Source organism: Myotis yumanensis, unplaced genomic scaffold (genome assembly GCF_028538775.1).
Source record: "Myotis yumanensis isolate MYYU_CA2020_CCGP unplaced genomic scaffold, mMyoYum1.0.hap1 SCAF_6, whole genome shotgun sequence".
Classification (NCBI taxonomy): domain Eukaryota; kingdom Metazoa; phylum Chordata; class Mammalia; order Chiroptera; family Vespertilionidae; genus Myotis; species Myotis yumanensis.
In genome coordinates this window covers 19,897,460-19,915,499 of record NW_027223757.1, presented here as the reverse complement: position 1 = coordinate 19,915,499, position 18,040 = coordinate 19,897,460, and the positions used below count along the sequence as shown (strand labels likewise).

Below are 18,040 nucleotides of genomic sequence, written 5' to 3'. Positions count from 1 at the left end.
TAATCCTTTGTACTCATTCTGAAGACAATATTCACCACTTTTTTATATTCGTTTTTATCTCTATACCAACCAAATGTGATTTAATAAAACACTAAAAATTAAAAGAAAACCGAAGACACTGGATTTTTAGCATGACAGCTCATAATTTATTGATCAGTATTTTCAGAGACCTAGAAAGCAATATCTAGACACACGGCTGAGTTATGAGTTATGGGAACCAGAGTATTTGCCGCCGCCAGGCATTCAAGTGCTCAACTTCAAATTTTATTAGAATGGCTTCGTGGATGTTTCAAAACATCCAAATGAATAAGGCCAAGCAAAGAACTGGATTTTCTATTGTCATTTAAAACTCTCCATCTGGCTATGTTTTGGAATGCCAGCATGCCCTGACTTGGCTGCCTCATTCTGTTCAGGATGGCTCATCCTCTGAACTAGTTAATACTAATATCCTTGCTGGATAAGATCAACACCTCAATCAAGATGACACTATCAGACCCAATGCTAATAAACCCTTCAGAGCTGCTGTCCCACTTCAATTTAATTCAACGATTCAATAACCACTGAGAGGAGTCATAAACACAACAGAACACCACACCTAACCGTTAGGAGCTCACACAATTCATCGGGTGAAAGGGTTTGCTTCTGGTCTGGAGTCACTACGAGCCCAGAGCAGGTGCCTTGAGGAGCCTGGCCACAGAAGAATGACTCAACAGAAGAAACTGAGTAATAGAAAGTGGGCAGGCTTACTAGTGGAAAAGTTCCTGCTTAGTGCAGCTGCTTTTCCCCTTCCCCAGGAGGATGGAGAGAACGTTTTCCTGGGGGGTAGAAAGGGTTACTCTTGGAGGGCTGCAGCCTTTCTTCAGAACCCCATCCACTGGTCTCCAAAAGGCAACTGCTTACGTCCGCTTCCACAGAGCGGCAGTGGGCTCTATTTTTGTAACACTGCCAGTGGTAACACCACTAGCAGAAAACAACAAAAACTCTCCTTCCAATTGCCATGCCACTCTTTTGTTCTTTAAATATATTTTTACTGATTTCAGAGAGGAAAAGAAAGGGAGAGAGAGATAGAAACATCAATGATGAGAGAGAATCATTAATCGGCTGCCTCCTGCACACCCCCTACTGGGGATCGAGACTGAAACCTTGGCAAGTGCTCTGACCAAGAACCAAACCATGACCTCCTGGTTCCTAGGTCGATGCTCATCCACTGAGCCACACTGGCCAGGCTTCATTCCCCTCTTTTGGTTGTTCTGAGGGTTGTTCTTAGGTCCATTTTCACTGCTTATACCCTTGGGTATCAGAGAGAGACAAAAGCTGGACATGTCACTCTCAGTGCATCAGGCTTAACTGCTGGCATGAGCAAAGCACCTTGACAGCCAACTCTCCCAGGTGAGGCAGGGGAGATAGACAGAAGAGGTGCAATAGAGGTGGCTCTAGAAAAATGAAAAGTGCTTTCCCTAGCAAGGAGGTCAGCTTAGAGAACAGGCAGATATAACAGCTATTTCACACAGAGCACATGTCCCAAGGGCATCCTGGTGGGAGTGAATGAGACATGGGAGTCGGGGAGAAGGAGTACACCGGGCAGTGTCCACTATGGGCCACACTCTGTGCCAGATCCTTTACTTAATCCTCAGCAACCCTTCTAAGGTGTCATGTTGTCCCATGCTAAGGATGAGTGATGTAGAGCCCAGCAAGGTTAAGCAATGTGACCAAGGTCACGTAGCTCTTGGGTGATAAAGCTCAAATTCTCTTGTGATAATGTGATTTTCAAATTATCCTTGGTAAGGGGACTCTCTGTCAAGCAAAACTTCACTTAAATCATAAATAGCCCAGAGAATCAAAAGTTGACTATATATTTTCTAAAATATCTCTGAAGGAGAGACACTTTAGCTAGACAGCCAGATGGCAGTGGGTTCTGGTGAGCATGGTGCTAACTCCCAAAGGACTCAAAGTCCAGGAGAGATTTTATGTAAACTTTTCAATCATAACCTAAGTACTATGGACATAATAAGCACTATCGGGTGCTCTGATAACTTCATTTGATAAATAAGGTTATTTCCGAATCTTAATGTTTTAATATAATGAAAACTACAAAAATGAAAAGGCCATACCATATGATTAAAAGAAAATGTGAAGTAAATATAGTGGATCAGCACTCATTTGACAATGATTCACCCAAGGATGGTTGTCAATTTTTGCCCATTAGTCTCATGTACTACCGGCAACTCTCCAGTGTATCTTCCTCTGTAGGAAAATAAGAACAAGGATTTCATTCTCCCTCAGGTCCACCATCACACATGACCTTCAATAGCAGGTATTTCTTTCTCTTCGATTTAATGATCTAAAATGCATTTATAATAAGAGCAAGGATAATTCTCTGAGTCTTCTGAGAGCTGTTCAAGCACTTCCCTTTTAAATTACATACTTTCCTTGTAGGATCCTAGAAAGGAAGCTAGCTTAAACCTCTATTTGTGGTTTTAAAAACATCTGTCACAAAGATGATATATGACCTAGTAATTCTTTAAAATAAATTTATAAGACAAATAAGTCCTGGGAATGTACTATACAGCATGGTGACTAGAATTAACAATACTGTACTGCATATTTGAAAACCGATAAGAGAGTAGATCTTAAGAGTTCTTGTTATTAAAACAACTTTTTAACTGTGTGATGATGGATGCTAATTAGACTTATTATGGTGATCATTTTGCAATATATATACATGGTATGTCAAATCATAATGTACAACTGAAACTAATATAATGTTATGTCAATTATGTCTCAAGTTTTTTCAAGTATATCCAAATACTTTAAAAGATGTAACAAACTACTAAACTGGAGGCAGCAAAGGAGTTGACAGTAAGAATAGATTAGTAATCAGCATGATGAAATTGACCTTCAAATGTGCTCTTCTACCATTGTATTACTGTGAAGGAATGACTCGTGTATCTGTTCTGTTCTTAAGGAGTATCAACTACAAAATAAAATTCAAAAAAATATTTTCAGTAGTTTCTAATCTCATTTCACCCAAAAGTTTGAATGCTATACTACATGAGAGTTTCACTGGTCAATTAAATTGGAGAAAGAAATTGAAACCAAATCTTCAGGAAGGGCTCATTGAGGAGCATGTGCCAAGCTTTATTGCTAATGCCAGGCACTCCTTTCATGAGTGACTTCACACTCCTGGCTCCTCTCCCCGCTGTAGGGCTGCTACATCTCCATATGCTCCTCTAGCCACTCAGAAATGTGGACATCCCCAAAGCATGCTCCCGAGTCGCCTTCTTGCTCAGTCTCTGTTCTCTCCCTACTTGCTAATGACTCAAATGGATGTCACCATTCCCAATTTCTCATCTGAGCTCCAGACCCATCTGTCCAAATGCTCTTTCCCCTGGGATGATGTCTCACAGGCATCTCAAATGTAATGTGTGCAAAACTGAACCCATGAAGCAAACGTATGTAAAGGCTTCCTCATCTGTGCAAATGTTACCACCATCCATCTACTTGCCCATGCTAAAATCTTGGTGTGTCCTGAACCACAATTCCCATGTGCTATCCATTACCAATGTCTGCTGATGCTGCTTTAGAAACCTCTTAAATCTGTCCCTTCTCCCCATCGTCATTGTCACCACCCAAACTAAAGCCCTGTTTTCTCTTCCTTCGTGCATTCTTGCCTCCTCCAACCCCTTCACCACCAAACTGCCAGAGTCATGTGTAAATGTAGATCAGTTCATGTCATTCCTGGTTTTTCAAAGCTTGCCCTTTGGATTGAGTATCAAACCCTTACCATTTCCTTCATGGCACTACATGGTGGGCCTCTGCCCAGCTTACAACCTTTCCGTCTACCTTCTCTCCCCTGCTCACTATGATCCAATAGCAGGACTTTCTTTCTGTCCCTCAAAAAAACCAAACTCCTTCCTTCTTCATCCTTCCCGCATGGATTTTTCTCTCTGGCATGCATCTTCTCCAGACAAGCTCCTCTCGATTCTAGTCTCATCATGTAAGACATTTCCTGGGGAAGCAAGCATTCACTAGCCCTCTGACTCACAACCCTCTCTCTTAGCAACCTGCATGTCTTTGTGGCACTAATTACACTTGTTACTTATGGTATAATGGTTTTTGTCCCCGCTAACAGAATATTAGCTCCCTCTCCACCCCATTCACAGCTTTTCCCCTAGCATCACCCACAGTCGGTGCCTACATCATAGTAGGTGCCCCATGAATAGCTGCTGACCAAAGGAATGCTGGTACTTAAGGAGGTTTTCTGGAAATACTCCAAGTCGTTGACCCTGGCAGGCCTGGTTCTTATTAAGTAACTAATTTCAGTCCAAATTTCACAGCTTTTCTTTTCCTTAACAGATGTGTCTCACAACCATTATTCAAGAGCCAAGGTCAGGAGGTGAAAAGTCTGACTTTAATCCTGTATCTGCATCTAGTACCTCATATTCTCACTGTTCTATGAAAAAGTCTCCTTTCAGCTCTCATACTCTGGATCTGTGAATGCACACTGTTTTCCAAATTGCAACCAAATTTTGTTCACATCCAAAGTAAAACAACTCCCATTGGCTTTGGAATTATGCTTGCTTCAAGGTATTTATCAATGTCACTTTTATTTGATCTCATGGCTTCCGAGAACCTTGAATTAGAGTTCTGACCCATCAGGCAGGACGGACAGGTGATGAATGCAGACATATGGGCCTCTGCTCACTGCATATTTCCTTCGGAGGATCTCATAATGACCTTGAGGATGGGGCCCAGCAAAGCTCTCACTGTAGGTTAGGATCCCAGCTGATGCTTCCCATATTATTCAGAATAAAGTCCAAAGTTCCCTGTGGCCCTAAGGCTCTCTCTGAACCACTGCTTTGTTTTAATCACATTGGCTCTTTGCTATTCACGCATTCCAAGCCAACTCCTACCTCCTCTAGGCCTTTGCACCTCCTGTTCTCACTGCCTGACACTCTCCGCCCCAGACATTCTAATGACTCCTTCCCTCCCTCCATTCAGATCTCTGCTCAATGTCAGACCTTAGCAGAAGGGCTGCTGTGACTATGTCCCACTAAGCCACCATCCCAGCTGCTCTCTGTCCCTGAGCCCTGATTATTTTTTATTATTATTATTTGTCACAGCAAATTATATGTGTATTTTTCTGTCTCTTCCAACTGGGATGTAGAGATTATAAGGAGAGGAACTTTGTTTTGTTTACTGTTATATAGCTAGTGCCTAAAAGAGTACATAGTAGGTACTCAGAAAATATTTATTGAATGCATTAATGAATAAAGGACTGAATGAGTGACGCTCTACAAGAAATAAAAAAGGAAGCAGGATTGAGAATCTTCCAATCTAAAGCTGCAGGAGTACATGGGGACCGGGGAGAAGTGGTGCTGATGAAGGCTGGGAGAAGGAACTTAGGTCCCGAGACCACAAGGCAGAGACTCAAGAGGCAGCCCCCAGATCTCCCACCCCTACCAGGAGCCTGAAGCCGGGAGGGTTGGGTTTATGGCGTGGCAGGTGGGGTTGGGTCCCCCAGGGCCTGACGGTCAGCTGGTCCCCTGCCTCATAATTGAGCAATGAGCCTAGCAGCTGGAACAGGAGAACAGGAAAGCCCCAGGTAATACCTGTAGAAATGAGAATCGGGACACAGGTGGCCTTGTTACCTGGAGATGGATGCCATGTGCTGCCTTTTTCATCTTTGTCTTCCTTTTGTAATGTCTCTTAAAAATCACTTAACAAATTTCGAATGTAAGGCTCCTGTGAATTAACCCACAATTTCACTCACTACCATTCCCCAAAACTCTCAGCCTCGATAACCATGCAGGTGTTAGCAGAAAAGTTCTGCACAGAGGTTAGTTCAAGGATTAGGAGACTCACAAAATAAGTAAGGAATTTCCACATATATCAGTAAGACGTGCTAAGACTAACTGATGGTAATGAACCCTTTATCTAACATGAGGGTTCTACCTATACTGAGGGTTCTACCTATACTGAGGGGGTAGGGGGTGGGGGAATATGTAAAGATAATTATAGCTGAATTTTATATTTTATATTTTAATTTTCAATATTTCAATTTTAACACTGAATATAATTAAAAATACAACATTTTATCTAAATTTTTTCAAATAAATTATTTGGTCTTTTCATTAAAATACTGTCTCAAATGTGATTTTGTATGCTAGAGTGATTTTTTCCCCCTGACATTATAGAAGAGTCAATATGATTAATTCAGCAACCATTTACTGAATGCATACAATATACAAATTAAAAAATATAAGCTTCACATAACGAAAACTTTGCAGTGGAATGACTTAGCTGTTTACATTCTACTGAGAGGACAATATTTATATTAATATTTATATTAAAAACCCTTTGAAGGTGGGTATGCTGTATATGAAATGTCTTCACCACATAATGATTTATGACACATTGTAAGCATGAATACATAGGGAGTTTCTAACGTGAGCACTGAGTTAATTCCAAATCCAATACCACCATCACAGTGAAAAATGCACTACTTTGGATTTTTATCTTATCCTATCTAATAAAGAGGGAATATGCTAATTGACCCTCACACTGTCGCAAAGATGGTGGCACCCATAGCCAATAAGGAGGGAATATGCTAATTGACTGTCCCACCCTCAAAGATGGCAGCGCCCACAGCCAATAAGGAGGGAATATGCTAATTGCTGCCATGCCCTCAAAGATGGCAGCACCCACAGCCACAAGATGGCGGCGCCCAGTCCCCTCAGCCCTGCTGGGGTGGCAGGCAGGCCCGGCCATTCCTCATGTCTGCCTCCAGAGACCCCTAGTCCCCTCAGCCCCCCAGCTGCCCAGGGCTCCCCGAGGCTCAGGTAACCAGGGACGGCCGAGGCTTGCAGTGCCAGCAATGGCAGCAGCAGAGGTGTGATGGGGCGTCTCCTTCCCCTGATCACCGGATCGCTTCCCAACCCTAAGGGCTCCCGGACTGTGAGAGGGGGCAGGCTGGGCTGAGGGACCCCCTCCAGTGCATGAATTTTCATGCACTGGGCCTCTAGTCCTATCTAATAAAAAACAAAAAGGGTAATTAACTGTACCTCCACTATGCTTCCCATTGGCTAATCAGGGCGATATGCAAATTAACTGCCAACAAAGATGGAGGCCGGCATCCACGCAGCTGAAGCGAGCAGGAGGCTTGCTTGCTCCAGTGATGGAGGAAGCCAAGGTTCCCCGCCTGCCGCGGCCCAGCTCTGAGCTCCGGAAGCAACAATGTTGCAATTATAGAAGCTAAACAAACCCCAGATACCTGCTTTCAGCTGGCAGTGGCCTCAGAGCTGGGAGCACCAGTGACGGCAACAATGTTTCAATTATAGAAGGTAAATGAATCCCAGAATTAAAAAAAAAAAAGAAAAAAAGGAGAGGCTGGGAGCTTCAGTCGCTGGCCAGCCTGAAAACAGCCCTCAGCCCCTCACCCAGACTGGCCAGGCACCCCAGTGGGGACCCCCACCCTAAAGGGGGTGTGGCCAGCCTGAAAACAGTCATCAGCCCCTCATCCAGGCTGGCCAGGCACCCCAATGGGGACCCCCACCCTGAAGGGGGTGTGACCAGCTGCAAACAGCCATCAGCCCTTCACCCAGGCTGGCCAGGCACCCAAGCGGGACCCCCACCCTGATCCGGGACACCCTTCAGGGCAAACCAGCCAGTCCCCACCCGTGTATCAGGCCTCTATCCTATATATTAAAAGGGTAATATGCAAACTGACCCTAACAGCAGAAAGACTGGGAATGACTGGTCACTATGACTCACACTGACCACCAGGGGGCAGACGCTCAATGCAGGAGCTGCCCTCTGGTGGTCAGTGCGCTCCCACATGGGGGAGCTCTGCTCAGCCACAAGCCAGGCTGATGGCTGCCAGTACAGCAGTGGTGGTGGGAGCCTCTCCTGCCTCCTCAGCAACGCTAAGGATGTCTGACTGCAGCTTAGGTCTGCTCCCCGCTGGCAAGTGGACATCCCCCAAGGGCTGCCAGGCTGCCAGAGGGATGTCTGATTGCCATCTTAGGCCCAATCCCCCGGGGAGCAGGCCTAAGCCAGCAAGTGGTCATCCCCCGAGGGGTCCCAGACTGCGAGAGGGCACAGGCCAGGCTGAGGGACCTGCCCCCCCCCCCCCCAGTGCAAAAATTTTTGTGCACTGGGCCTCTAGTTTTTAATAAAAGAAAAACCTTCTAATGGCTTCCCACTATACTGAGAGTAAAGCTTACCTGGCTCTCCCACCCCAAATAGGCAAGGCTGGCTCCTCATTATTTTAAAGGTCTCAGCTCAAATGCCTCAAACACAGAGAGGCCTTCCCTGACCTCCGACTACAGATGCCCAGGCACTAGTCTATTCCATCAGACTCCCTGGTTCCTCACAGCCCTTGTCACCATCTGAAACTGACTCGCTCATCTATTGTCTGTCCTCCCCAAAGATAATGTACGCTCCACCAAAACTTTTGTTTGGTTCCCTACCCTATTTCCAGCTGCCGGCACATAATATTTATTAAGTCAATTATTAATAAGTGAACTTCCTACAAAGCTTGAGGTTTCCATTTTATGCATGTTATGGGAACTTTTACATGTCTCATCAGAAAGCAAATGATAGATGTACAGGTCTTGCTTCCCTACATGTTTGTCTGCATTATCATTGTGTAAGATGTGCCTCACATTTGACAAAACAGCTAATTAGGGTAATTTAATAGCAACTACTGAAGGACTCTCACTAAATACCGATTTAGTGAACAAATGAACGAAAACAATTTTGTTCAAAATTACTGACGGAGACCCATAAAAGAAAATGGAGTTGCTATAAATACTCTCCTTCAACTTTTAAAAGGAAACCAAAATTATTTTAATGTTAGTTGTGAATTATTTTTGTAGAAAATAGCAGTTGTGGAGAAATTAAAATTGGCACTCCAAATCCACCTCAAATTGACTGCTACAGTAAGTTTAATAGTTCCCCTGTAGTCTCAAGCAATGTTTTTAGACAACAAACAAACCCTTCCAAGTTTAAATGAGATCCAAGTTCCTCCTTCTTGTGGAATGAGTCTAAGTTCATCACTACAGAAACTAGATACTGCAATGTGGCGGCTTTTCTTTGGAAAATGGAGTATAATCAGAATGTTAGAAGTTGAAGATCCTTGGTGTGTTTTGAGGGAATAAGTGACTAACAGAGATGAGAGTTCCTTGGGCGGGAAATCTCAAGGGTTTTTACATCCTACTTTAGAGCACATCTTACCTCACATTCTACCCACCAGCACAACCTGGTCCTGGGTGACCTTCAGGGAATACAACCAGGAATAAAACAGACAGGCCTACCCTGACTTAGGTCACAGCCTTTCAGATAGAGTAGGACCATGAGCACAACAGTACAACGTGCCATGACCGCAAGAACCTGACCACCAAGCTACAAAGGCGAGGCTGTCAGAGGGTTCACTCCACTAGTGGGGCTCTTGTCCTGCATCATCTTTTCATGTTGAACAATATTTAGTTCAAAGCTGGAAGTTCCATCCAAGCCTCCCGCAGGTTCTCTACACTACAGATGCCCTCACAAGTTGTACATATTATTGGCTCTAAAACGCATTCTAATCTTCTCTCTGTCATGGGCTCCGATCTGCATATTCATAAACATTTGTCAATAAATTTTTAAAAACTGAGTGGTTCATCACAATATTTAACCAGTCCACATTCTAAAAGAGAGTTTTTGGTAACAAAGGGACAAAATCAGCAGTGAGCATAAACTGTTACTTGTTTTGAAATGGTAGCATTTTTATCTAAAAAATAAATAACACACTAGTACAGCCATAGTGAGGGGGTATTTCTGTGCACTGTCAATCGCAAGTTCATCTATTATGAAAACCAGTTTTGCATTAAACATCTTAAAATACAAGATTTAAGATTCATTACCTTTGACCCAGGAATTACCGTTCCGTGGAACTTGCTTAAAGAAGTAATTTGAAATTTGTACAAAGATTTCATCGAAGTGCCATTTATAATACCAGATATTTGGAAACAGCCTAAAGGTCTAATTTTAAAGGATTGGCTAATAAATTATGGTTTGTCCATACAATCAGTTATTATACAGACATTAGTAAAGCTTGCCGGGAAGTTGGAAATATTTAGGAGACAAGGTTAAACAAACAGAGCAGGTTGTACTATGTTATTAACTATGGAAAATTCGTTAAAAATAAGAGGGAAGAAAATGTCAAAATGCTATGGTGCCTTTGGGTCATGGGATTATAGGCAAATATTCTTCCTGATTTTTTTATACTTAATATATTTTCCAAAGTTTTTATTGGGAGCATGTATTGCTGTCATAAGAAATAACAGTGTCTCTTCAGAAACACTAACTCTACTGTATTACAAATACTTGCACTTACGTATGTTCACTAAGCTGATCTGATATGTGGTTCACCAAGTGAGTGAAAATTTATGCCTCTCTTATGCCAAAATCAGTACTGAGATTCCTTAATTCACCCTGCATTCCAGCCCAAAGATGCTGGTTCTCAAAAAGGATAATATTCCTTAGCAGCTGCCAACCTATCAGCACCTCTGTGAGTAACTCACTATTTGCAAAAGAGCCTGCCCCTTCTCAGCATGACTTATCCCAAGAGACTCTGACCTCCTTTCCCTATTCTAAGAGCCCTGCCAGCTTTGTTTCAGTGTGTTGTGGTCATTGGTTTATATCTGACTCTTCCATTAGATTATGAGATTCTTGAGATTCTTGTCATCCTAACATCCTCAGAATCTAACACAGCACCCAGTAAATAGTGGCCATTTAATGAAGGTTGCTAAATAACTTCTTAGAGCAGAGAAAAAAAATCATCTCACTAATTCACAAGAGAAACACTCACTCACAGGATCCTATGGTAATGGGAATCTTGTTTGGTGCATGCAATAAGATATACTCCGGAGAATCACTTGCAGTTTATGAAACAGCAGGGCAGCCCCTGATACCCAGGAGTTGGCCTGGCACTCAGAGCTATGCCTTGGTGTTCTGTTAGATGAAGACGATGTCACAGAACATCAACACTGGACAAGGACATCTCGTGACCATGATGGATCAGGACAGAAACAAGACTACTATGTACTCATATGGGAACACAAACAAAAACACGAACACCGTTCAACCCCATAATAACCAATACCCCCTAACCTAGCTAATGGGAGCTTGCAGCTTCTTTGCCAATTAGCTTCTCTAGTCTTGCCTCCTTCTAGATAAGATTTAAGATACAAACTCTCATAGGATTACCCCTGCTCCAACCTGGAACAAAGCCCTGCTTCTTGAAACTGTCTCCCAAAGCATTTAACACAAGCCCAAGTCCCACAATAACTAATTCCTAACACCCTCTTCCTGAGACACCCCACTTTTCCCTATGATGTACATTCTCACTTGCCTCAATGAGTAGCAAACCCTGTTTGACTAAATGGAATTTCCTGGTGGGTTCTGGCTGGAAGGCATTGATAAGTTCCTAGTCCTACCTGGAATACCTTCCTCTGTCTCTCTTTCCATTTTATTCAACAGCCCTCTCCTCCTCTGAAAGCCCACTGTTGGCTTCCAGGTTTCAGATAGCTCCGTTTCTTTTAGTCTCCATAGCACTTATATTCAGCTGCTATTATTTGGATTTCATAATACTACATAGCGCTGTCATCTTGACTACTCTCTAAAAGATCCTTCCAACTCTAAAGATCATATTATTCCACTATGTTGTTTTAAAAGTTTTATGTATGGTTGCTTACCTCCCCAAATGGGCTATGAGTTCTCACAAATATGTCTCACATATCTTCGCATTCCCCTTCCTCTTAGATAGAAACACAATCCACTGCACATAATGAAGACCTACATCTGGTCATACATCTAAGCAGATACAAATTTGACCTTGCATTTGTTGGGGAACACTATGATGTTCCAGTAGTAAATAGTTTGATTTAGAGCAGCTTCAAGTACAGATTTTTACAGCTGGAGTGTGTTCCCTGTACCTACTACATTCAGTATGTGTTAGTGTTTTTGCTTGCTCTCTCTCTCAGTATATATCTGTTTCTTATTTATTATATTTAGGGCAAAGTACCTGTATGTATAAAGGTAAATCCAGGCCATGGTAACTGGCAGAGGTCCCTGCTCTTCAACTGAAATCAGTGACTAAAATTAAGCCTTCCAAACATCTGACTTGCTGACGTACGTATCCTGCATAATGACAAAGATCCTGTACTGAGGGGGAAAACCTACTAGATTACTAGGTTTTGTGCCGAAGCTGGATATAATCCTGCTGGACAACTGTCTTCAGATGACCTGGTATCAGCTCATATTCAGATGTCCAGAAGTTAACTTATGGTCCCCCTTCACAAAACATATGCCCCAGCTGACTTCCCCAATTTCTATGGCCCAGATTTGAAACTGACCTTGCCTGCCAGGACCAGGATGACTCCCTGAAGACCCAGGATGAGGTCCAGACTTAAATGGATCTGTGTTTCTATGACCACTCCTTCATCTTCCGGTCTAGTTCCAGAAGCTCAGGCAAGTAACTTAACCTTTCTAAGCCTCCATTTCCTGGCTTTAAAAAACCCTAATACTTACCCTCCCAGGCCTCTACTGAAGATCTGGTGAGATGATGTATGTAAGACACATGGCAAACATTCTACAAATGTCATCTATTTTTTCCTTAATAGTACCTGACAACTAATAGAACCTAGTCTTCCACTCAGGAGTCAGTTGCCCATTCCATATTTTCAGTGACTTACACCAGGAAGAATATTTGAAGCTAGAGTAGATGGTAGAGTTCTTGTTCTCAGATCAGCAATCGAGCCCTAGTTTTTCTATTGAACTGCCCACCTGGTCCTGATACCACTTCCATCCACTTTCTTTGCTACATCCCAAACCCCAAACCAAGAATCTATTCTTCCCTGGCATTGCTGTCCCGTTTGCCTCTGAGCATGGATGCTCTGCACCCTCACCCTGCTAACCTCTACTGCATCCTCTGTCTGACCTGAACTTCTGGCGCTCTGCTTGCCTGTTAGAAGTCAAACACTGCACCTGTCCCTCCATGTGGCCTGCTATCCTGAATTCTGACCTTGGGCTTGAGAGGTCGTGTAGCACAGTGTCTTAAAGCAGAGGCTTTTGTTTTGGACTGCAGGGGTTTGAATCCCAGCTCTACAACTTAAGGACGACATAACCTTGAGCAAGTTATTTACCTCCTTAACTTTCAGTTTTCTTCCCTTAGAGGACTATTGTGAGATTTAATATAATGAACCTAAAACAATAGGACCTGGCATAGTAGATAGGTGTTCAATAAGTGTCAATGCTATACATCTAAAGCAGCAGTTTCAATCTGTGGGTCGAGACCCCTTTGGGGGCCAAACAACCCTTTCACAGGGGTCACCTAAGACCATCGGAAAACACATATATAATTACATATTGTTTTTGTGATTAATCACTATGCTTTAATTATGTTCAATTTGTAACAATGAAATTGGGGGTCACCACAACATGAGGAACTGTCTTAAAGGGTCGCGGCATGAGGAAGGTTGAGAACCACTGATCTAAAGGCTTTGTCCCTAGGACTCCTGGTGGCCACAGATTTCCTTTCTACACAATCCAGCTGCCATTTTACCTACTGGCCCAGCCTGTTTACTTGGTCTCATCTCTCCTGATCTGTTTCATCACACAAATGCTTGGTCAACACAGATGCTCCCTCATCCGAACATGCAACCTCACCAGACTTTCCTTATCTCGTCCACATATGCCAACATTCTCATTTGGGACCTATCACCTTATGCCTCCTAAGAGATAACACTAACCTGAACCCACTGCCTCCCCGCTGCCCAGCCAGCTCCCACAAACCCAATGAATTTGTATAAACAATAGTTCTGTGTTTATCACTTCATTTCCCTGTTCAAACTTTCACTGATAATGCCACACCAGGTGTCTCTAATCCTGTGATCCCTAGATGACCAAGGCTTCTGTAAATAATATCCTTAGGCTGGAAATGAGGCACAGGGGTATTTGATAAAAGTACACAGATATAGGTAAGTGGCCAGCTCCGTGTACAATAATATTCTGCGAACCCTCGTAGCAAAGTCCACTTCTGGAACTTGCATGGCATCTGAGATGTCTCCCTGTGCAAACTTGACATCATGGTGCAGGGGACTGTCCCCCAAAAAGAGGGAGCAATTCTCCTTAACAGCAGAGAGCATCATTAGCTTGGGAGAATCACACCTCTATGTGACTAAACAGAACTGTCCATCATGGTGCCCCTACCAGCCTTCTCCACTCCACCCCACCACTGGCATCTCATGCACACAGTGTTGGGCACATGATCCAGTCTAAGACTATCATGGTACTCCTCTCTGCTGTAAACAGAGACTGACTGATTCAATGACCACCAAAGCAAGGCCAATCCAAGCCCTTCCAGATTTCTAGAAATAGGACCCAGAAGAGACGAGACTTCTATTTCTTATGGATCAAAAGCCTAGAGATGCAGGTGTGTAACTATGGACTGTCATCTTTCTCAGCACGTGGAAGAGAGCCTCAGAATGAAGTTCACTGAGAGAGAAGAGGAGCCGAGAAGCAGAGGGAGAAAGAAAGAACCCTGACAAAGATGTAGTGTCTCTGGCAAACAGTTATGACTGAAGCAAAGTCCACCTTTGAACTTTTCAGTCACATGAGCCAATAAATCTTCCTCTTTGCTTAACCTGGTTAAAGGTAAGTTCCTCTCGTGTATATAACCAGATGAATTCTGACTAACTCCCTTCCACAGGAACATGGTGGGGGGGGGGGGGGGGGGAGGGGGGGGGAGGAGAGACTTGTCCCCCTTGGTACACTTAATGCTTTGAGCTGATGACAAGGAAGGAATGCAGAGAGCCACATCTTCTCACCTTGCTCACATTCCTGTGTAATTCCTGTGATTTCTGTGTAATTTCACCTTTGGTGATAAAGTTTCCAAAGCACAACCTGCTGCTGGAACATATCCCATTAATTCACAGCACAATGGTCCAAGAATCCACACCTTCACAGGAGAATTCACTGTCACCAGTTGCACTGAAAGCTCTTAGAAGAGTCTTATCAATGACTCTGTAATAATCAAATCCCCAGAATTACTGCCGGAGAATAAGAGGGAGGTGAAGTGAGAGGGAGCACAGACAGGAGTCATCAGACTAAACATCAACAATCAGAACTCAAGACTTTTCAGGAAGTTTTTATCTCATGATTGGAGACTCTTCTCTTCCAGAATGTAAACTAAATTTTTACTCAGAAATGTGAACACCCACAAAAATCTGACACCAACTTTCTCTCTCTTTCCCATTTCCACAGCGTTTCCAAAGCGCGTCCTATCTAGCTTCTCTTATCTCTACAAATCCTGCCGAAAGGCAATGGAGCTTACTGGTGCAAGGGCACTTTGCAGTGTTAGCCCTGATTTCCTCACCTTTCTGCTCTAATTACTTCTTGGGTTGTTGTGAAAATCAATTGCCATTATTTCTGAAAATTCACTGGAAACCATCAAGTACTCAGTGAGCATCGGTACTTATTTTATTATGTATTGTGAACACAGACCATCCATGATGGGCCAGATGCCCCAGGTCAGATCTCCTTACCTCCTATTATTATCATATTTCCCTTTCCCTGTCACCCTCCAACACAAACTCTACTGATGGCACCAACACCACCCCACCACATTCTGATTTCTCCCTCTCCTTAATTCCTTTAGGATTCATCATGCAGTATTTTTAAAAGAGGATGGGAAGGTCACAGTCCAAAGGCTTTGATCTGTTGATGAGGGCAGAGAGGCCCAAAAAGGCCAAGGAATGTATTCAGGGCCACATAATCAGTGTCTTGGTCAGGATGACTTGGTCTTTCCAATTCCTCTTACAGTGCCTTTGGCAACCCCTGAATCTCAAGGACTACCCCAAGTCCTCAGTGATCCGTGGCACCTTTTCCAGTCCCTTCTACATCGGCCTGTAAGCTCCCATAGCAGGAGCTACCTTACCCTCCAGCAGCTAGCATGACACAAGTGTTCATCTCTGCTCTCTGGGGGCTTGGGCACATATCACACCTCAGCAGACAAAACAGATCTTAAGTCCTGAAATGGATACACTCGGTAAAACTGCAGTTCATGTATTCCTTAATAAAATAAAGGGCCCATCTCTCTGTGGGCTCATTTGTTCCATCTCTACACAAGTTCTCATTCCAGATGTGTTTTGCTTGATGCAGACTCCCCATGCAGACTCCTATTTAAGGACAGTGACATTAAATGAAATCTGTATTTAAACTGCTTTTAAACTCTACATTCTATTTGGTAAGTAATATGCATTGCCATGAGAGCTTATTATTTTATCTTCTACTCATTTTTCTTAAGAACTATACAAAGTGACATCTGCTTTTATCTTTGTTCTTATCTATTTTCCTAAGCTAAAGATGAATGCATTTCCCTTTAAGCTCAGAGTCATCCTGAGAATGAGAGAATATAAACAAACAATTCAGATCGACTCCCCCTATAAATCACTAGTTACCTTCCTCTGCCCAATGAGCTGTTGTCAAAATTCTGAAACTACGCAAGTCCAACTACCACAAGCTAACTCTTGGAACATTTAAAAGCTTCACTACAAATTTCTCCGAGTTAAAATAAGTACAGCAGCCTCTTGACAACAATTTTGCCTGCAGAACCCTTCTGATTACAGATGTCTTTGGGATACTGCATGGATTTACCTGGACCCGACACAGAAGCAACAGGTAAAACCTTCCTGTGCCAACTGCTTGGAAACTGCACAAAACAACTTTGGTTCACTGAAGACTTCCCTAGCCTAGGATACAAAGCTATACATAACTAGGTTACAAATTATAGCCAAACCATCACAGTTATGGGCTCTCTAATGGGACTTCCTTCAAGAAAATCATTCTTAACACCTCAGAATATATTTTATACATTTGTGTTGTGTTTTTATTTTTTAATATATCTTTATTGACTTCAGAGAGGAAGGAAGAGGGAGAGAGAGATAGAAACATCCACAAGGAGAGAGAATCATAGATCGGCTGCCTCCTCCAAGTCCCCCACTGGGAATCGAGCCCACGACCCGGACATGTGCCCTTGACCAGAATCAAACCTGGAACCTTTCCGTTTGCAAGCCGACACTCTATCCACTGAGCCAAACCAGTTAGGGCAGAATATATTTTAAAGAATAAAAAAAAAAAAATTTCCATAACATTAAGTTGCTAAAGCATTTAACTATAGTTTCCACTTAATGGAAACAATTTGTTTAGAAGGACACTTACTCTTCACTTAAGCTGTTTGAAAAGCATGAAACTACGAGCAGATGCTTCTGTATGGGTAGACAGTAGCAGAAAAATAAAGTAAGGTTTACGAAGTTTCAAAATTTAGCCTACTTTTCACAAAATGGTAATATATTTTAGCATCAGTAGCCAAATAACCTGAATGTCATTTTATATATTAAGTGTTACCATAATGACAAACCACCAAAGTAAATGAAATGTTTTCAATATATTCAGTTGTCCACAACAACTTCAGAAAAAAACAACAAGGAAAGAGGTCAACATACTTTACTTAGTTCTTAAGTACACCAGATTAAGGTGCACCTGGGTTGACTACAACTAGGAAATTACACTGATGTGAAGCATGTGACTTTCTGGCATTACCAATGCCTGGTACTGAACAATGAAATGTTTTTATTACAAATATTACACACACATACACACACACACACACATCCCTCAATCTAAATCTAAGGGCAGAAAACACACAGAGAGAGCTCACAACCGCACAGTATGAAATACTGGCTTGGACAATTAATTATAGTAAAAAAAAATGATTAATGAAGCAAACCTCGCAAACCCTCAGCCCTTTCTCTTAAGGACGGACTCTATAGGAAGAAGAGTAGCGCTGAATTTGGCAATAACTGCTTCGCCTCTCCATTTTGCCTGTGTACATACTAACCACATACGATACTGCTTTAGGAAGCCCTGAAAACACTTTGCTCGAGCCAAGGACCGCTATCAATGAACGCTGAGAACACCTTCCCGGGGAATGCTGACT

At 42.8% G+C, this 18,040-nt stretch overlaps 1 protein-coding gene across 2 annotated transcripts in view; it reads right to left on the bottom strand.

The window, feature by feature from the left end:
• The window catches only part of TMEM200A (transmembrane protein 200A), a 61,910-nt gene that overhangs the window by 42,993 nt on the left and 877 nt on the right, over positions 1 to 18,040 (bottom strand). The gene's annotated exons all lie outside the window — the stretch shown is intronic.